General features: G+C 42.9%; 1 long non-coding RNA gene across 1 annotated transcript; it reads left to right on the top strand.

The window, feature by feature from the left end:
• The first annotated feature begins 144 nt into the window (after positions 1-144).
• LOC117060121 lies at positions 145-11,307 on the top strand. Its single transcript, XR_004427971.1, has 3 exons — positions 145-651; positions 1,243-1,340; positions 11,143-11,307. It is a non-coding gene; the product is annotated as an uncharacterized LOC117060121 (long non-coding RNA).
• Positions 11,308-13,278: the final 1,971 nt, after the last annotated feature.

Genomic DNA, 13,278 nt, shown 5'->3' with positions numbered 1-13,278 from the left:
TGCAGATATATTGCTGTATTAAATACAGGTTAGTGGAAAACACCTCCCCACCTTTTGTTCATCTCTGGGAAATGTTCCTTAACTTTGAAAACGTGATTGAACCATAGGAAACAGAACAGGATGGTGAACCTGGTCACCTCTGGGTGCTGTTGTCCTTCAGTTCCCATCTGCCCCAACCAGCATAGCCAATGGCCAGGGATGGCGAGAGCTTTGATTGAACAGCAGTGCTTTGGGTTCCCCATCCATTGTATAGAATGTTGCCTGCTTCAGAGAGAACCTCCTGCTTACTAACTGAAACCCATGAGCATTCCAGGACTGAAATTAACATGAAAGGTAGCCGTTTGGCAATTCTGGAAAAGAGCATTCATAATAAGAATATTGGACTGTTGGTTAATTATGGCATTCCTAATATGTCCTTGAGTGCCCTTCTGTCATATGTCCTCCATATATCCTTCTGTCATATGTTTTCCATATGTCTTGTCACTAATTAGTTTTCCATCATATGGCTTCCATCACATTAATTAGACTTCCTGGAGAATGTGACAGTATTGCAAGCGAACATGGACCTTTTGCAGTGGGCACAGGAACAGCTATTCTGTACCTTTCAGCCCTTGAGCGATGGAGCAAAAGGAGAAAGGAACAGGTGGAAAGGTAATATGTCAAGATATGAACAGATTTCTCACTTTGTCTCACACCTTGGATAGTGCTGGGTCTAAATAATGCCTGTTTTGAGATTTCTCCATGTTCCTTTTACTTGCCAATTACTACAGTACATTACAAGATACCTTTGACTTTTCCTTGTTAATTTGCTGTATGTTTTAATGAAAACTAAGGGAAATTCCACCAGTCCTAGATTCTTAGTTTATTCTGCAAAGCCAAAATGAGCATTGCTCTGGAATGAGTGGCAGAAGAAAGGGAAATTCAGAAAGTTCAGATATGCATCGCTCTAAAAGCGGGGTTTCTGGTCTGCTGTAAAGGGTGGAAGGTAGATAGGATCAGAGAAACGAGGCATGTAGCTGTGATGCAGCAACTGGTGTTTCAGCAGCATGTTAATACACCAAGGATGATGTGCAGAGGTTCATGATATTTCAATAGAATCCATTTGCAGCTGTGAAAATCTGAACAAGAGAACTCCAGTTCATTCCATAGTAGCTGGAATGCAATATTATGCATAGTAGCTGGAATGCAATATTAAATTAAATACAATGGATGAGTTGTGGCTGACATCTTCTTCTTCTTCAGGGGATGTTTTTAAAAAGACAAGGTGTGCTAAGCCAAAAAGGGTTTTGCATCCAAGACCTCAGGGGCAGGAGGTTTCCCAGCATCGCCCACTGACACTGGTAAGTTGCATGAAGTGTGTTATGGGATACCAGAAGGGGAGGGACTCCAGAGTATGCCATCAGGGAAATTAGAACCTTGGCCTCCATCCTTGCATTGATTGATGAGTGGGTAACTTTGAAGTACATCTATGAACAATATTCCTGGTTGATTGTGCTTGTTTATTTGGGATCAATCTAAGGAGAGTAATGTAGTAAGAATAAGAATAAGAATAATTTATTTATTCCCAACCCATCTGGCTGGGTTTCCCCAGCCACTGTGGGTGGCTTCCATCAAACATTTGTTTGTTTGTTTGTTTGTTTGTTGTTTAGTCATGTCCGACTCTTTGTGACCCCATGGACCAGTGCACACCAGGCACTCCTGTCTTCCACTGCCTCCTGTAGTTTGGTCAAACTCATGTTGGTAGCTTCGAGAACACTGTCGTCCAACCATCTCGTCCTCTGTCATCCGCTTCTCCTTGTGCCCTCAATCTTTCCCAACATCAGGGTCTTTTCCAGGGAGTTTTCTCTTCTCATGAGGTGGCCAAAATATTAGAGCCTCAGCTTCAGGATCTATCAAAATATTAAAAATACATTAAAACATCAGTCATCAAAAACTTCCCTAAACAGGGCTGCTTTCAGATGTCTTCTAAACTTCTTTGACATCTGATGGGAGGGCGTTCCACATGGTGGGTGCCACTACCGAGAAGGCCCTCTGCCTGGTTCCCTGTAATTTCGCTTTTTGTGAGGGAACCGCCAGAAAGCCCTCAGCACTGGACCTCAGTGTCCGGGCAGAACGATGGAGGTGGAGACGCTCCTTCAGGTATACTGGACTGAGGCTGTTTGGGGCTTTAAAGGTCAGCACCAACACTTGGAATTGTGCTCGGAAATGTACTAGGAGCCAATGTAGGTCTTTCAAGATCGGTGTTATGTGGTCTTGGCAGCTACTCCCAGTCTCCAGTCTGGCTGCCGCATTCTGGATTAGTTGTAGTTTCCGGGTCACCTTCAAAGGTAGACCCACGTAGAGCACATTGCAGTAGTCCAAGCAGGAGATAACTAGAGCATGCACCACTCTCGCGAGACAGTCCGCGGGCAGGTAGGGTCTCAGCCTGCGTACCAGATGGAGCTGGTAGAATGTGGAATCCATGAATTCGGGGCCTGAATTCCTACTCCAGTTTGGGCATTCACCACATTGTTATTGAGTGAAGAAGTAGATTTGCTGGCATAGGCTATCATAGGTGGTGTTGGTACATTATCACTCACTGCTGCAGTGAGCAATTAAGGGAGTCCTGGGTTTAAGAATTAGGCCCAGATTTTTTCTTGGATTTGGGGGTGTGAAGTGAAAACACCCCCCAAAATTGGTTTAATCTTCAGGAGATGAGTGGTGTCCCCCCCCCCAGAATTTTCATATCTTGGAAGAGAAAGGAGAGTGGTCAGTAACACTGCTACCCACTCTCCTAAGCTGTGGCGCTCATGCCTGGCCACAGCTCTGTTCCTGGGTTGGGTCTGACCCAAGGGTGAAGAGCAGGAGGAGAGTCAGCGGCAGCTTCCCCACCCTTCTCCTTGCCTGGACTGTGGCTCACGAATGTGGCCCCATGCCACTTTGTGAGGTGAGCTGCAGTGGGCTCCCTCTGTGCCCTGCCCCCCTCAGGGTGTTGGCCTACTCTCTGCAATTGGGCTCCACCCTTCGGCCTTCTCTCTCAGATCTTTAGCCACACTCACTCTTTGTCTTCTTCATCCTTGTCTTCGCCTCTCTCCTCCAATAGTAAAAAGGCCCATTTAATGTTCTAGCTACCCTATCCTCCAACCAACCAGAATTGAGTAGAACAAAATTCTCCCTCTTATCAGACCACTTCCCCTGTCCAATGAGTGACCAAGAATTTCTACCTAATAAGCCAATCAGAAGTGCAATTTTATCTTAGAACACACAAGTTTCGCTTTCTGAATGCAATGCATTCCCAGGAAATCATTTGTTAGGTAAGCATTTGCATAACGAGCTGATGATTTCCATTATTTCCTATGGGAACATTTCTAATCCATGTTTCTCCCTCCATGCTTCCTACCTGAAACTGCTGCAGCTAACTAGCAAGAGCCAAACAAAGGGGGGCGGGGACTGTTTTGTCCCATCTCTCCTGCTCCCTGGTTTGTCTAATAGATTTTCCTCCTTCCATGGTTTCTTCCCCAAAAGGCTGCTGTCAATCAGTGAAACACAAACAATTAAGGAAGTGGGCAAACTCCAGCTGTTTGGATACCTGAACCAGTCATTTGTGTAGTGAGGTTTGGGTATAAGGTTTGTGTAGTGAGGTTTTGGGGGGCAGGTTATTGGGTTGTTGTTTTTAATTTTGATTATGCATTTTGTGGTTTTATATTTTGATTTTATTCTGTGAACTGCCCTGAGACCTCCAGGTATAGAGTGATAGATAAATTCAATAAATAATAATATAATTCTTTGTGTTCAAAAAACTGAGATTTCAGATAATGAGCATTCCGATAGCCAGACCTGTGTGCATTTAAATGAACTCAGTTTTTCCCAGTTCAGCCTTATTTAAGGAAGTAATCAGTTACCAATGGATACTTCGTATTTCAAATCTAGCCTTTTACATTACCCCACATACACATACATTGTATCTAAACCAAGTCCTGCTCTAGTAAACACATTTGAAAAGATGATTTCTCCATATCCACTTACCAGAGAGTAAGCCTCATTTAGCTCCATGGGACTTACTCCTGATTTAGACATGCATAGGATTTCATTGAAAGTCTCCCTAATAATCTGCCTATTAAACCATTAAGGTTTGTGTCTTTGCAGACTACAAATAAATGTTCCTCTGAGTCTGTCATACTATTTTTCCCAGGCACATATCTCGCAGGAAATGCTAACTTTGGTCCTGCTTCTCCAGCATTGATTTGTGCTTTTGTTTCTCTCCTTGAATGTCAAGGATTCCAACTTCTAGAATTGGTTTCCTAGTATACAGCGAGACCCGTAAGCTGAATAATGGATTTACTTCTGTCAAAGGTATAAAAGGCAATTTTCTCATACATGTGTTTTTAAAAAGCTACTTCAAAAACAAAGGGTGCCACTTAAACTTGCTCATGGTGGGTTAAGAGAAATGTATGTTTCAGTTGTAGTTCTGTAGAAGGGAGGATGAACCTGTCTTCCTCCAGTTGTTGTCAAAGTACAGTTCCCATAACATTTGGCTGTTGGCCATGCTGGCTGGGACTCATGGGAGCTGGAGTCCAGCAATCTTTAGAAGGCCACAGGTTCTTCATTCCTGGTGTCCACCATCCTCTACAGGATATGGCAAGAGATCTTTGGTTTTGGAACTCTTAAATTGGCAGCAGTTCTCACAGTTTTCCACAGACTGATTGGAAATTGTTAGGAGTCTTGCTGGACCACATAAGCATCAACATTGTCAAAATCACCACTGTATTATAGAAATCATAGGCCAGGCTGTGAAGTAGCTCCCATTTCATGGGTAATTGGGGGGGGGGGGAATTAGTAGATTGCACCAGCTCCATATTATGAAAATCACAAAGCCTTAGCCAGGCCCCTTTTAGCTTATTACGTCAATCTAGTTCTGGTCAAAATGGCCTCCAAAACAATATCTCCAGTGCCGAGCCAATTGCAGATGTTCTCATTTGTTCCGCAACCTTTCTGCAACCACTGGAATGGAGCTCATAGGCCCACGGTTGGAGAAATAAACCCAAAGCTTTATTTATTGAATTTTCATGCTGTATTTCCTCCATCATGGAGCAAGGTAGCATTCATGGGGTTTCCAGATCATTTCCATTCCGGACACTGAAGAAACCCAAAGCAGCTTAGCTTCAACAAGGTGGCTGCATCACAAACTATAGGCATTGGTGACTTGGTAGAGGAACTCAAAGGCCATCCCACGAGAGATGGTGTGGAGTAGTAGTTGGGATATTCAACTAGATGACAGGGAACTGGTGGCCTTCCAGATGTTGTTGGACTCCAGCTCCCATCAGCACTCACCAGCATGACCCAGAATCAGGAATGATGGTAGCTGTAGTCCAACATAATCAGGAGGGACGCAGGTTTCCCCATCCCTGGACTAGGGGTAGGGAGATCCAGCTTCGAATCTCATGAAACTCACTGGGTTAGCCAGTGGACCATGGACATCTCTCAGCCTAAACCTACCTCACAGGTTTGTTGTGAGGATAAACCGATGAAGGTATGCATCTGAGCCTGTTTTTGTATCCTAATCTGTAAGCAGTACTTCTAGCCAGTTTCCCAGTTTGAAATCCAGGCCAGGATATTAGCAGCAAGTTGAGTATGCAAGGAGAGAATGAAAAGGCACTGGAATGAGGTAGCAGGCTCATTCTTGGTCTGATTAACCATGTATCTGTCTTATTCTTAGGCTGCTACACCATTGTTTCTGGACTGAACTTGTTATATCTGAACAGCCTCACTGTATGTGGAGCTACTTGAACACTACTACTAAGTCATTTAAACTACCACTATGATGCTCTCCAGACCCTGTGTGAGGCTATTTGACCCCCACCAGCAGCAGCAGCAGCAGCCAGCATAGCCAATAGCCAGGAATGATGGTAGTTAATAATACGAAATATCTGGAGAGCCCAAGTTTGGAGGACGACTGGTTGAAATCTGGAATTTGCAAAGGTTTTGTCATCACAGGTGCCCCATAAAGAAAGGGTGGGAAATAAATTTCCAAACAACAGGAAACTTTTTTAAAAAGTTGTTTAAAATTCACGTTTCTATGTTTGACCTGCTAGCAAAGAGTGGACGAGTTGATGGCAAGGTGGTATCAGTGCGCCTCCATAGCCAGTCTTTTCCCAGAGAGGAAACAAGACCACTGAGCAGTATCTGAGCCTTTGTTCATCACATCTTGATGAACGCTTCAGAACTTGTTTTTGCTCCAGTTAGAGAACACCTAAGGCTCATAGGGTTTCATTATGTCTTTTGAGCTGAGAGTCACAATGGAGCTGTTTATAATTAACAGCAGTGCCTAGGTGTCAGGTCTAACAATGAGTATCATAGTCATTGGGAGACAGTGGACCATTTCTTTTTTAAAAAAACTGTCATGGAACCTGAACCTGGTTCCCATCAGCAAAATTGGCTGGCTAAAGAGATTCTTGACTAGTGCTATTTGGGTCCCACCAACTGACAGAACAAAAGCTGCTAAAAATGACTTGGCGACATGATGAGGCTTCAAATAATTGCCACACAACCTTTGGATGATGGACAACTGAGCATTTTTTTTATTTATTTAAGGGTCAAATGGTCTTGTTAAAATAGAGAGTTTCACTTGGAAATGTTTGAGCTTTTCCTTTGGAGTATGTTGAAGGAAATACCAAAATGTTAACCATTCTCTCTGAAGACAGACAGGTGCCAACAACAAACACATTATGTATTGTTTCAGGATGTCAAATTGCATTAAAATGTGAACAACCAAAACAAATTTCAGCCCTATCTTAATTTCTGGTCTTCACCCTTCTCTCCAGAATTGATTAAAAAAGAAAATAAACTGGTCCAAAAGTTCAGAACAGCATATTGAAAGCTGAGAGTGATTGCATTAGCAGGAAACATTGGGGTTAGCACCTGGTTTGTCTCACTACCCTTTGGAGCTGTCCTTCCCCCTTTGCATAAAAAAGCACATGTGTGCATCAATTTCAAAACACCCACCCACCATAAAAAGCAAACTTTTATTAGTTTTCAATTACAGTCCAATAATAGCCTCATTATAACCATACCAATTTTAATAAGATTATTAATACCAATAATTCAAATACCGAATTATATAATTTACTGTATTTTTCGCTCCATAAGACGCATTTTTTCCTCCTAAAAAGTAAGGGGAAATGTCTCTGTGTCTTATGGAGCGAATACATGGTCCCTGGAGCTGAATAGCCTAGGGGCCAAAAGCAGATCTTGCTCTTTTTTTTTTACAAAGAGAGAAGGGGGTGTTGAAAGGAAGCCGCTGAAAAGCTGTTCAGCAAGTGATCGGGGAGAGAGATAAGGCTCCCTTTCCAGCCCCGCCCCCTTGCCAGGCCTCCATTGTTGAATGCAGAGGCAGGCTGTTTGTTTCCCCAGCAACATGTGACTGGCTGATTAGATTATCTGTCTGGAAACTGTAGAAATGCCTGTAGGACTAGAAGCTGCAGAACTGTGAGTTGAACCCCATAAATGTATTTTAATGTTTGGTGGAAGCCGCCCAGAGTGACTGGGGAGACCCGGCCAGATGGGCGGGGTACAAATAATAAATTTATTATTATTATTATTATTATTATTATTATTATTATTATTATTATTATTATTATTATTAAAACGGGGCTTTCCCTCTTTGAAAAAGAAGCTGCACCACTTTCAGCTGATCCTCAAAAAAGCAGGGCTTTCCCCCTTTCCTCTTCTAAAAACTAGGTGCGTCTTATGTTCAGGTGCATCTTATGGAGTGAAAAATACGGTAGTTAAGGTGCCCCCCATGAGCTAGATTTGATGATTTGATGATTTTCTTTATTCCTACATTTCAAAAACCTCAGTTTCAATTACATTCCGGTTATAATAGTAATTCCTTATACAACAACTGCAATATTAATAACTTCTATTCGTGTTGACACATTAAATGATTTATAAAACTCCAAGTGAGGAGCTCAAACTATATCCTTGTTCTTCCTGTCTGTGGCAGTCATTCTGTCCATGATGTTTCTTCCTGTCCTTGTAAAATGTCTTTCTTTCCCCTAATTGTTGCTGTTACCTGTCATGCCTTGGGCGGAGCTGATATCCCACTGTTGTTCCAGAAATTTCTCCATCATAAAAAGCAATCTTGGTTTGAGCAAATGAATCTGGATGCAAGTGCATGTACAATCAAACCAAGGTTGCTTTTTATGGCTCCCCTTTATCACATACACAGCCCAACGAGACAACAAACCGAACCCACCAACAGCATACCATTCAATATGGCTAACTTAACCCAACAACACACACCCCCAAACAAACAAATCCAACTGCAGCCAACCAAAGACAATCAACCACACCCTAGGCCACACCAACCTCTCTCAACACCAAGGAAACATGACAAGCAAATAGAAAGGGAACGTACTCAAGTGATGCTGACACAAAAACCCCGCACATATGCTGAGTAAAAGAACATAAGCTTTACCACCCACCCCCTCTCTCCCATCCCCCCTCTTTTCTTCCCAACCCTATGCTGCATATACTGTAACACCAATGTCTCACAACAAGTGTAGCTGATCTGTAGAAAACACAACCTGAAGAAAGATTGTTGTTGTTGTTCAGTCGTTCAGTCGTGTCCGACTCTTCGTGACCCCATGGACCAGAGCACACCAGGCACCCCTATCCTCCACTGCCTCCCGCAGTTTGGCCAAACTCATGCCAGTCGCTTCGAGAACACTGTCCAACCATCTCATCCTCTGTTGTCCCCTTCTCCTTGTGCCCTCCATCTTTCCCAACATCAGGGTCTTTTCCAGGGAGTCTTCTCTTCTGATGAAGTGGCCAAAGTACTGGAGCCTCAACTTCAGGATCTGTCCTTCCAGTGAGCACTCGGGGCTGATTTCTTTAAGGATTGAAGAAAGATACAATTGGGTTGTTGTTTTTTTACATCTGTAGAGGGCAGCCAGAATTCAAAGAAAGCAGAATTCAGAGCAAATTCATGGAATAATAAAGGATCAGAGGGAGGGGGCAGGATTGCTGATAAGGGTGGCCCACCATTGCATCACCCCAAGAAAGGTCAGAAGAGGACACAGGTTTGCATAATATTTTCATGTGCAAATATTGCATGTGCAAACATTATGTGTATTGATGTAGATTTAGAAATATTACTATAACTTACATAGAAACGTAATACATCTTGCCATAGTGTGGAAGACTGTGACCTGGTGAGCTGTGTTCAATCTGGGTGCTTCTAATAGGGATGGAGGAAAAATTCATTTGATTCACATCTCACACAGCAGACCAGCCTCGCCCAACTCCCTGTCAAACTGCACTCATCATCCTGGGTTTTGCAATGAGGAAACATGTATGTACACAAAAATGCATGTCTTACTTTTTAAAACGCCTACAAATGCACACATAACAGAATAATGCATTGGGAGAAATGTGTATTTTACATAATGACTGTGTACAAAATGTGTACAATTTAAACACAGACTTTTTGCGTTCTTTCAAAAAGACCTAACAGACCCATGATTAGGTACCAGTGAAATGGGATGGAAATCAACTACAGTACTCAGTTCATCCCTACAAACTGTGGATGGGAGTCTACAATGTCCCTGCTGCTCTCTCTTATGATTCATTATCTTTAAACCCAGCTGGTACAAGACAACCACTCAAACAGAGGACTGTACTTGACAGCTGTTCAACTAGAGGATCATCCTCTGTAAAATAGGACACATGGCTACACACATCCACATCCCAAGTAGAACTGGAGTATTGGCTCCCTCAAAACATAGAATCCTTTCAAATCCTTTCTTTGCTTCTGTCTATTTACTTACTTCCCTTTCCCTTTCTTCCTTATCTCTGTAAGGACCTTGACCTTGGCTGAGTGGCTTATTTTGAACAGGACAATAGTGCGCTCCCTGCCCCCCCCCCAATGCTGCCAGGCCATTCTTTCCCCATTTAACCTAGGGGCTCAGTTTCCAGTTTGCATTGAAATGTTAAGGTGGGATCTCTCTCCTTTCTGGTTTCAGTCTCTGTCCAAAACTTTCTCTGTAGTCTTCATCCATGAAATAACCAACCACACAGGCCACTCTAATCAACTGGAGTCTTTTTATAGACTTTGTGAAGCTTTTGGGGGGCCCTTGAGACAATTTGGGGAGTTGCAATCATTTCAGAAATGATAAACACAAAAGAATGGTGGGAGAAAAAGAAGGCTATGATTCCACAAACGAGCTCTTTTTGGTTCTTTTTTTATGGCTTTAACCAAAACCTACCCACGTCAACAAAAGAATTTCCATTCAGTGGCTTTAAGACATTTTATATAATTTCATTGACTCTAGAGGAATTCCCCCAAAGCTGTTTCTTTATATGTTGTGTGTATATGCACACAAATATTTAAAGATTTTGGTTGGATTAAATTGTCCTGTCTCTTTCATGACTCTGACAGGAATAACAGCTGTGGCATTGGAGGGCACACACATTTTTCAATAAATGGTCTGTGTGGATTTTCAGGCACCACAGCTTCCCTTTTCAGATTTCACTTTCCTCCAGTGGAAAAAAAAACTAGGTTTCTTAAGGCCAAAGTTTTCCAAGTCCTTGACAGAACTTCTATTGCTTGGGTGGACTGAGATCCTGATTCCATATTGGTGGAAAATGGGAGAGGTAGGGGATGTCTCCCAAAACACTTGCCCTGAGATTTTCCACTCTTGATATAACTGGTCCCTGGATGACTAGAAATGCTTAGTAAATTATCTGTGCCTTGAAATCAGAGCTGAAGGGGATCTCAAATACCATCTATTTCATTCCACTTTAACCATATTTCCCACTATCTTCCAGCAACTCTATACCACCCCCCGACTCCCTGCAAGTATCTTACCTCCCTTAAATGGTCCCACACATTCTCTATCACTGCCTCCCAAGTCAGGAGATCCCTCATGGGACACCTGTGTAGGACCACAACATCAAGTTCCTCTTCAAAAACCACTTTTTAAACCTCTCAGTCTGCATAGTTTTCCTGTTTGGTCCCAAGGAAGAGTCCATAGGGCACAGTGGGGCAAGGCATTTTTGTTGTCCCAGCACCAAGGAGAGCTCCAAGTAAGTAGCTTGCTCCAACAAGAGCTCGAGGTGAACTGAAGCCATTTGAGCCTCTGCCTCCCTGTTCACCTCTCCTAGGCTCCACCTGCTTTGTTGGAGAACTACTTATCTTAAAGGGCAAACACTGTAGCATGAAGAGCAGGCACTTCTTTGATCCATGGTCTCTCACTTGGTGTGCTCCCAGCCCTGAAGGATGGGTGAAGCTCTTGATTCCTCAGATGCAAGGGAAAGAGTCCATGAGGGTCCCAGCTCTACTTATACAGACTCTGGTGTTCTGAGATCCAGTTTAGTGACCTCCTTTCGGCAAGACTCACGGGTAGTGGGGTCCTGATCCACAGCATCAGCTTCAGTGCCAGGAATCTGCTCCAGCTCCAAACAGATGTATGTGTTTACATTATTCTCCCTGTTACCATGGGCTGTTACCTTCCTTACATTGTAACCATCATAATCATTTAGGCTGAAAGTTCATGGGTGTCCAGCCTAGTCCATTAAGCATCTCTTAAAGTGTCATGTATAGTGATGATACTATTTGATAATCTTGACTCCAAAGATAGTTGCACATATTTCTCATGGAAACCAATGGGATTTAGATTATTCCCATTTCTTAAATGGCTATGTTCTACCTCCACTGTTGAAGGCAGTAAAGCTCTGAATACCAGTTGCTGCAACCTACAAGTGAGAAGAGTGCTGTTGTGCTCAGCTCATGCTTGCTGACTTCCCACTGGGGCATTTGGTTGGCCACTGTGAGAACAGGATGCTGAACTAGATGAGCCACCGACCTGATCCAGCAGGCTCTCCTTAGGTTCTTGTGAAGAAAGCTAGGGGGAAGCCGGGAGGCTGGATTGTCATTAGGGAGCAAGGCACAGTTAATTCCCTGTGCCTGGCTACAATACAAAAATTGCAGAATACAAAGTCTTTTAATTGTCTTGTTATAGAATAATTAGTGCCTTACAACCTACATTTCATTCCAGCACAATAATACTTGGTCCTCTATCACTTTTAAAACTATCTAACTATTTACCACATCTTTTGTTGTTGTTGTTCTCTTCTCAATAGGAAATTCAAGGATGGCTTCTTCATTCACTCCGATTGGAAGAGGCCTTATTGTCTCGGTGGCACACAAAACGTTTGCAAACTTGTTGCATTACAGAAACACTTCAAGGCTGGGTTTCGTTACTTCCCCATTTCTTAATGGGGTGATGTGTATCTGAAAGCACCACAGGTAACTTGTGTGATCCTCCATGAGAGCTGGTTGAATGTTATGATCAGGGATGGTGCTGGGCATTTTTTGATGGTCCATAGCTCAGCAAGGGCCTCCTGACAAAAGCTTCCTGGACTTGCTGCATTATGAGGTAGACTCACTGAGAGTGTGGTGCTTGAAGGATATCTTCTCCAGGAGCCCTCAAAAACTGAGTGACACTGTCCCCAGCACTAAACTCAGCTGAGCTATGAAATTCCTTTATAGCCATTGGAAAGCCATAATCTTTCTACCGCAACCCCCTCCTTGTTAGCTGGCTTAGCGAACCTGTAGCCCTCCAGATGCTGTAGAACTCCAAGTTCCAACATCTCCAGGTAGGGCTTGGAAAGACTCTTGTCTGAAACTCTGGAAAACTGCTGCTCATCAGTGCCCTGAGCTAGTTGGACCTAAGGATAGGAGAGAGAGTGGACTCAGTTTGGACTTGAAGGCAACGTACCTAAATTTGCACTTCCCAAAATAATATGCAAACCAAAACACAGATGTCCTCTGAAATCTTCACTTCTCCAAATTTTGTGTTGCCATTCACTGACCATTAATGTGCATATACTGGGAGATAGTATGCATAAATGCATATATTAGTGAAAAATAACTTTTAAAAAATGAATTCTGTTGAGGGGAATTGCATGTGAAAATAGGTAAAATTGCATTAAATACCAGTAAGTGTATATGAGGAGAAATTTGCACTGAACTCGGGCAGGAGCATGTTTATATAATTTATAAAAGGGCAGTTTAAGTCATTCTATCCCAGCACACTCCAGTGTTGTAGTATAATAGCTGCCTTGGCTGCCTGCAAGCCAATTAAGAAGTTCAAATAATCACTGCCACAAATTCATACTCAGGCTGCAATCCTATATACACTAAGTCCAATTGAACTCAGTGGGGCTTAATTCTGAATAGACATGCATAAGACTGTACTTTAAGTTGTCTTATACCAGGCATGTCCAACAGGTAGATCG

Source organism: Lacerta agilis, chromosome 15, assembly GCF_009819535.1.
Source record: "Lacerta agilis isolate rLacAgi1 chromosome 15, rLacAgi1.pri, whole genome shotgun sequence".
Lineage (NCBI taxonomy): Eukaryota > Metazoa > Chordata > Lepidosauria > Squamata > Lacertidae > Lacerta > Lacerta agilis.
The sequence above is the reverse complement of the archived record's forward strand: the minus strand, read 5'-3'. Positions and strand labels throughout refer to the sequence as shown.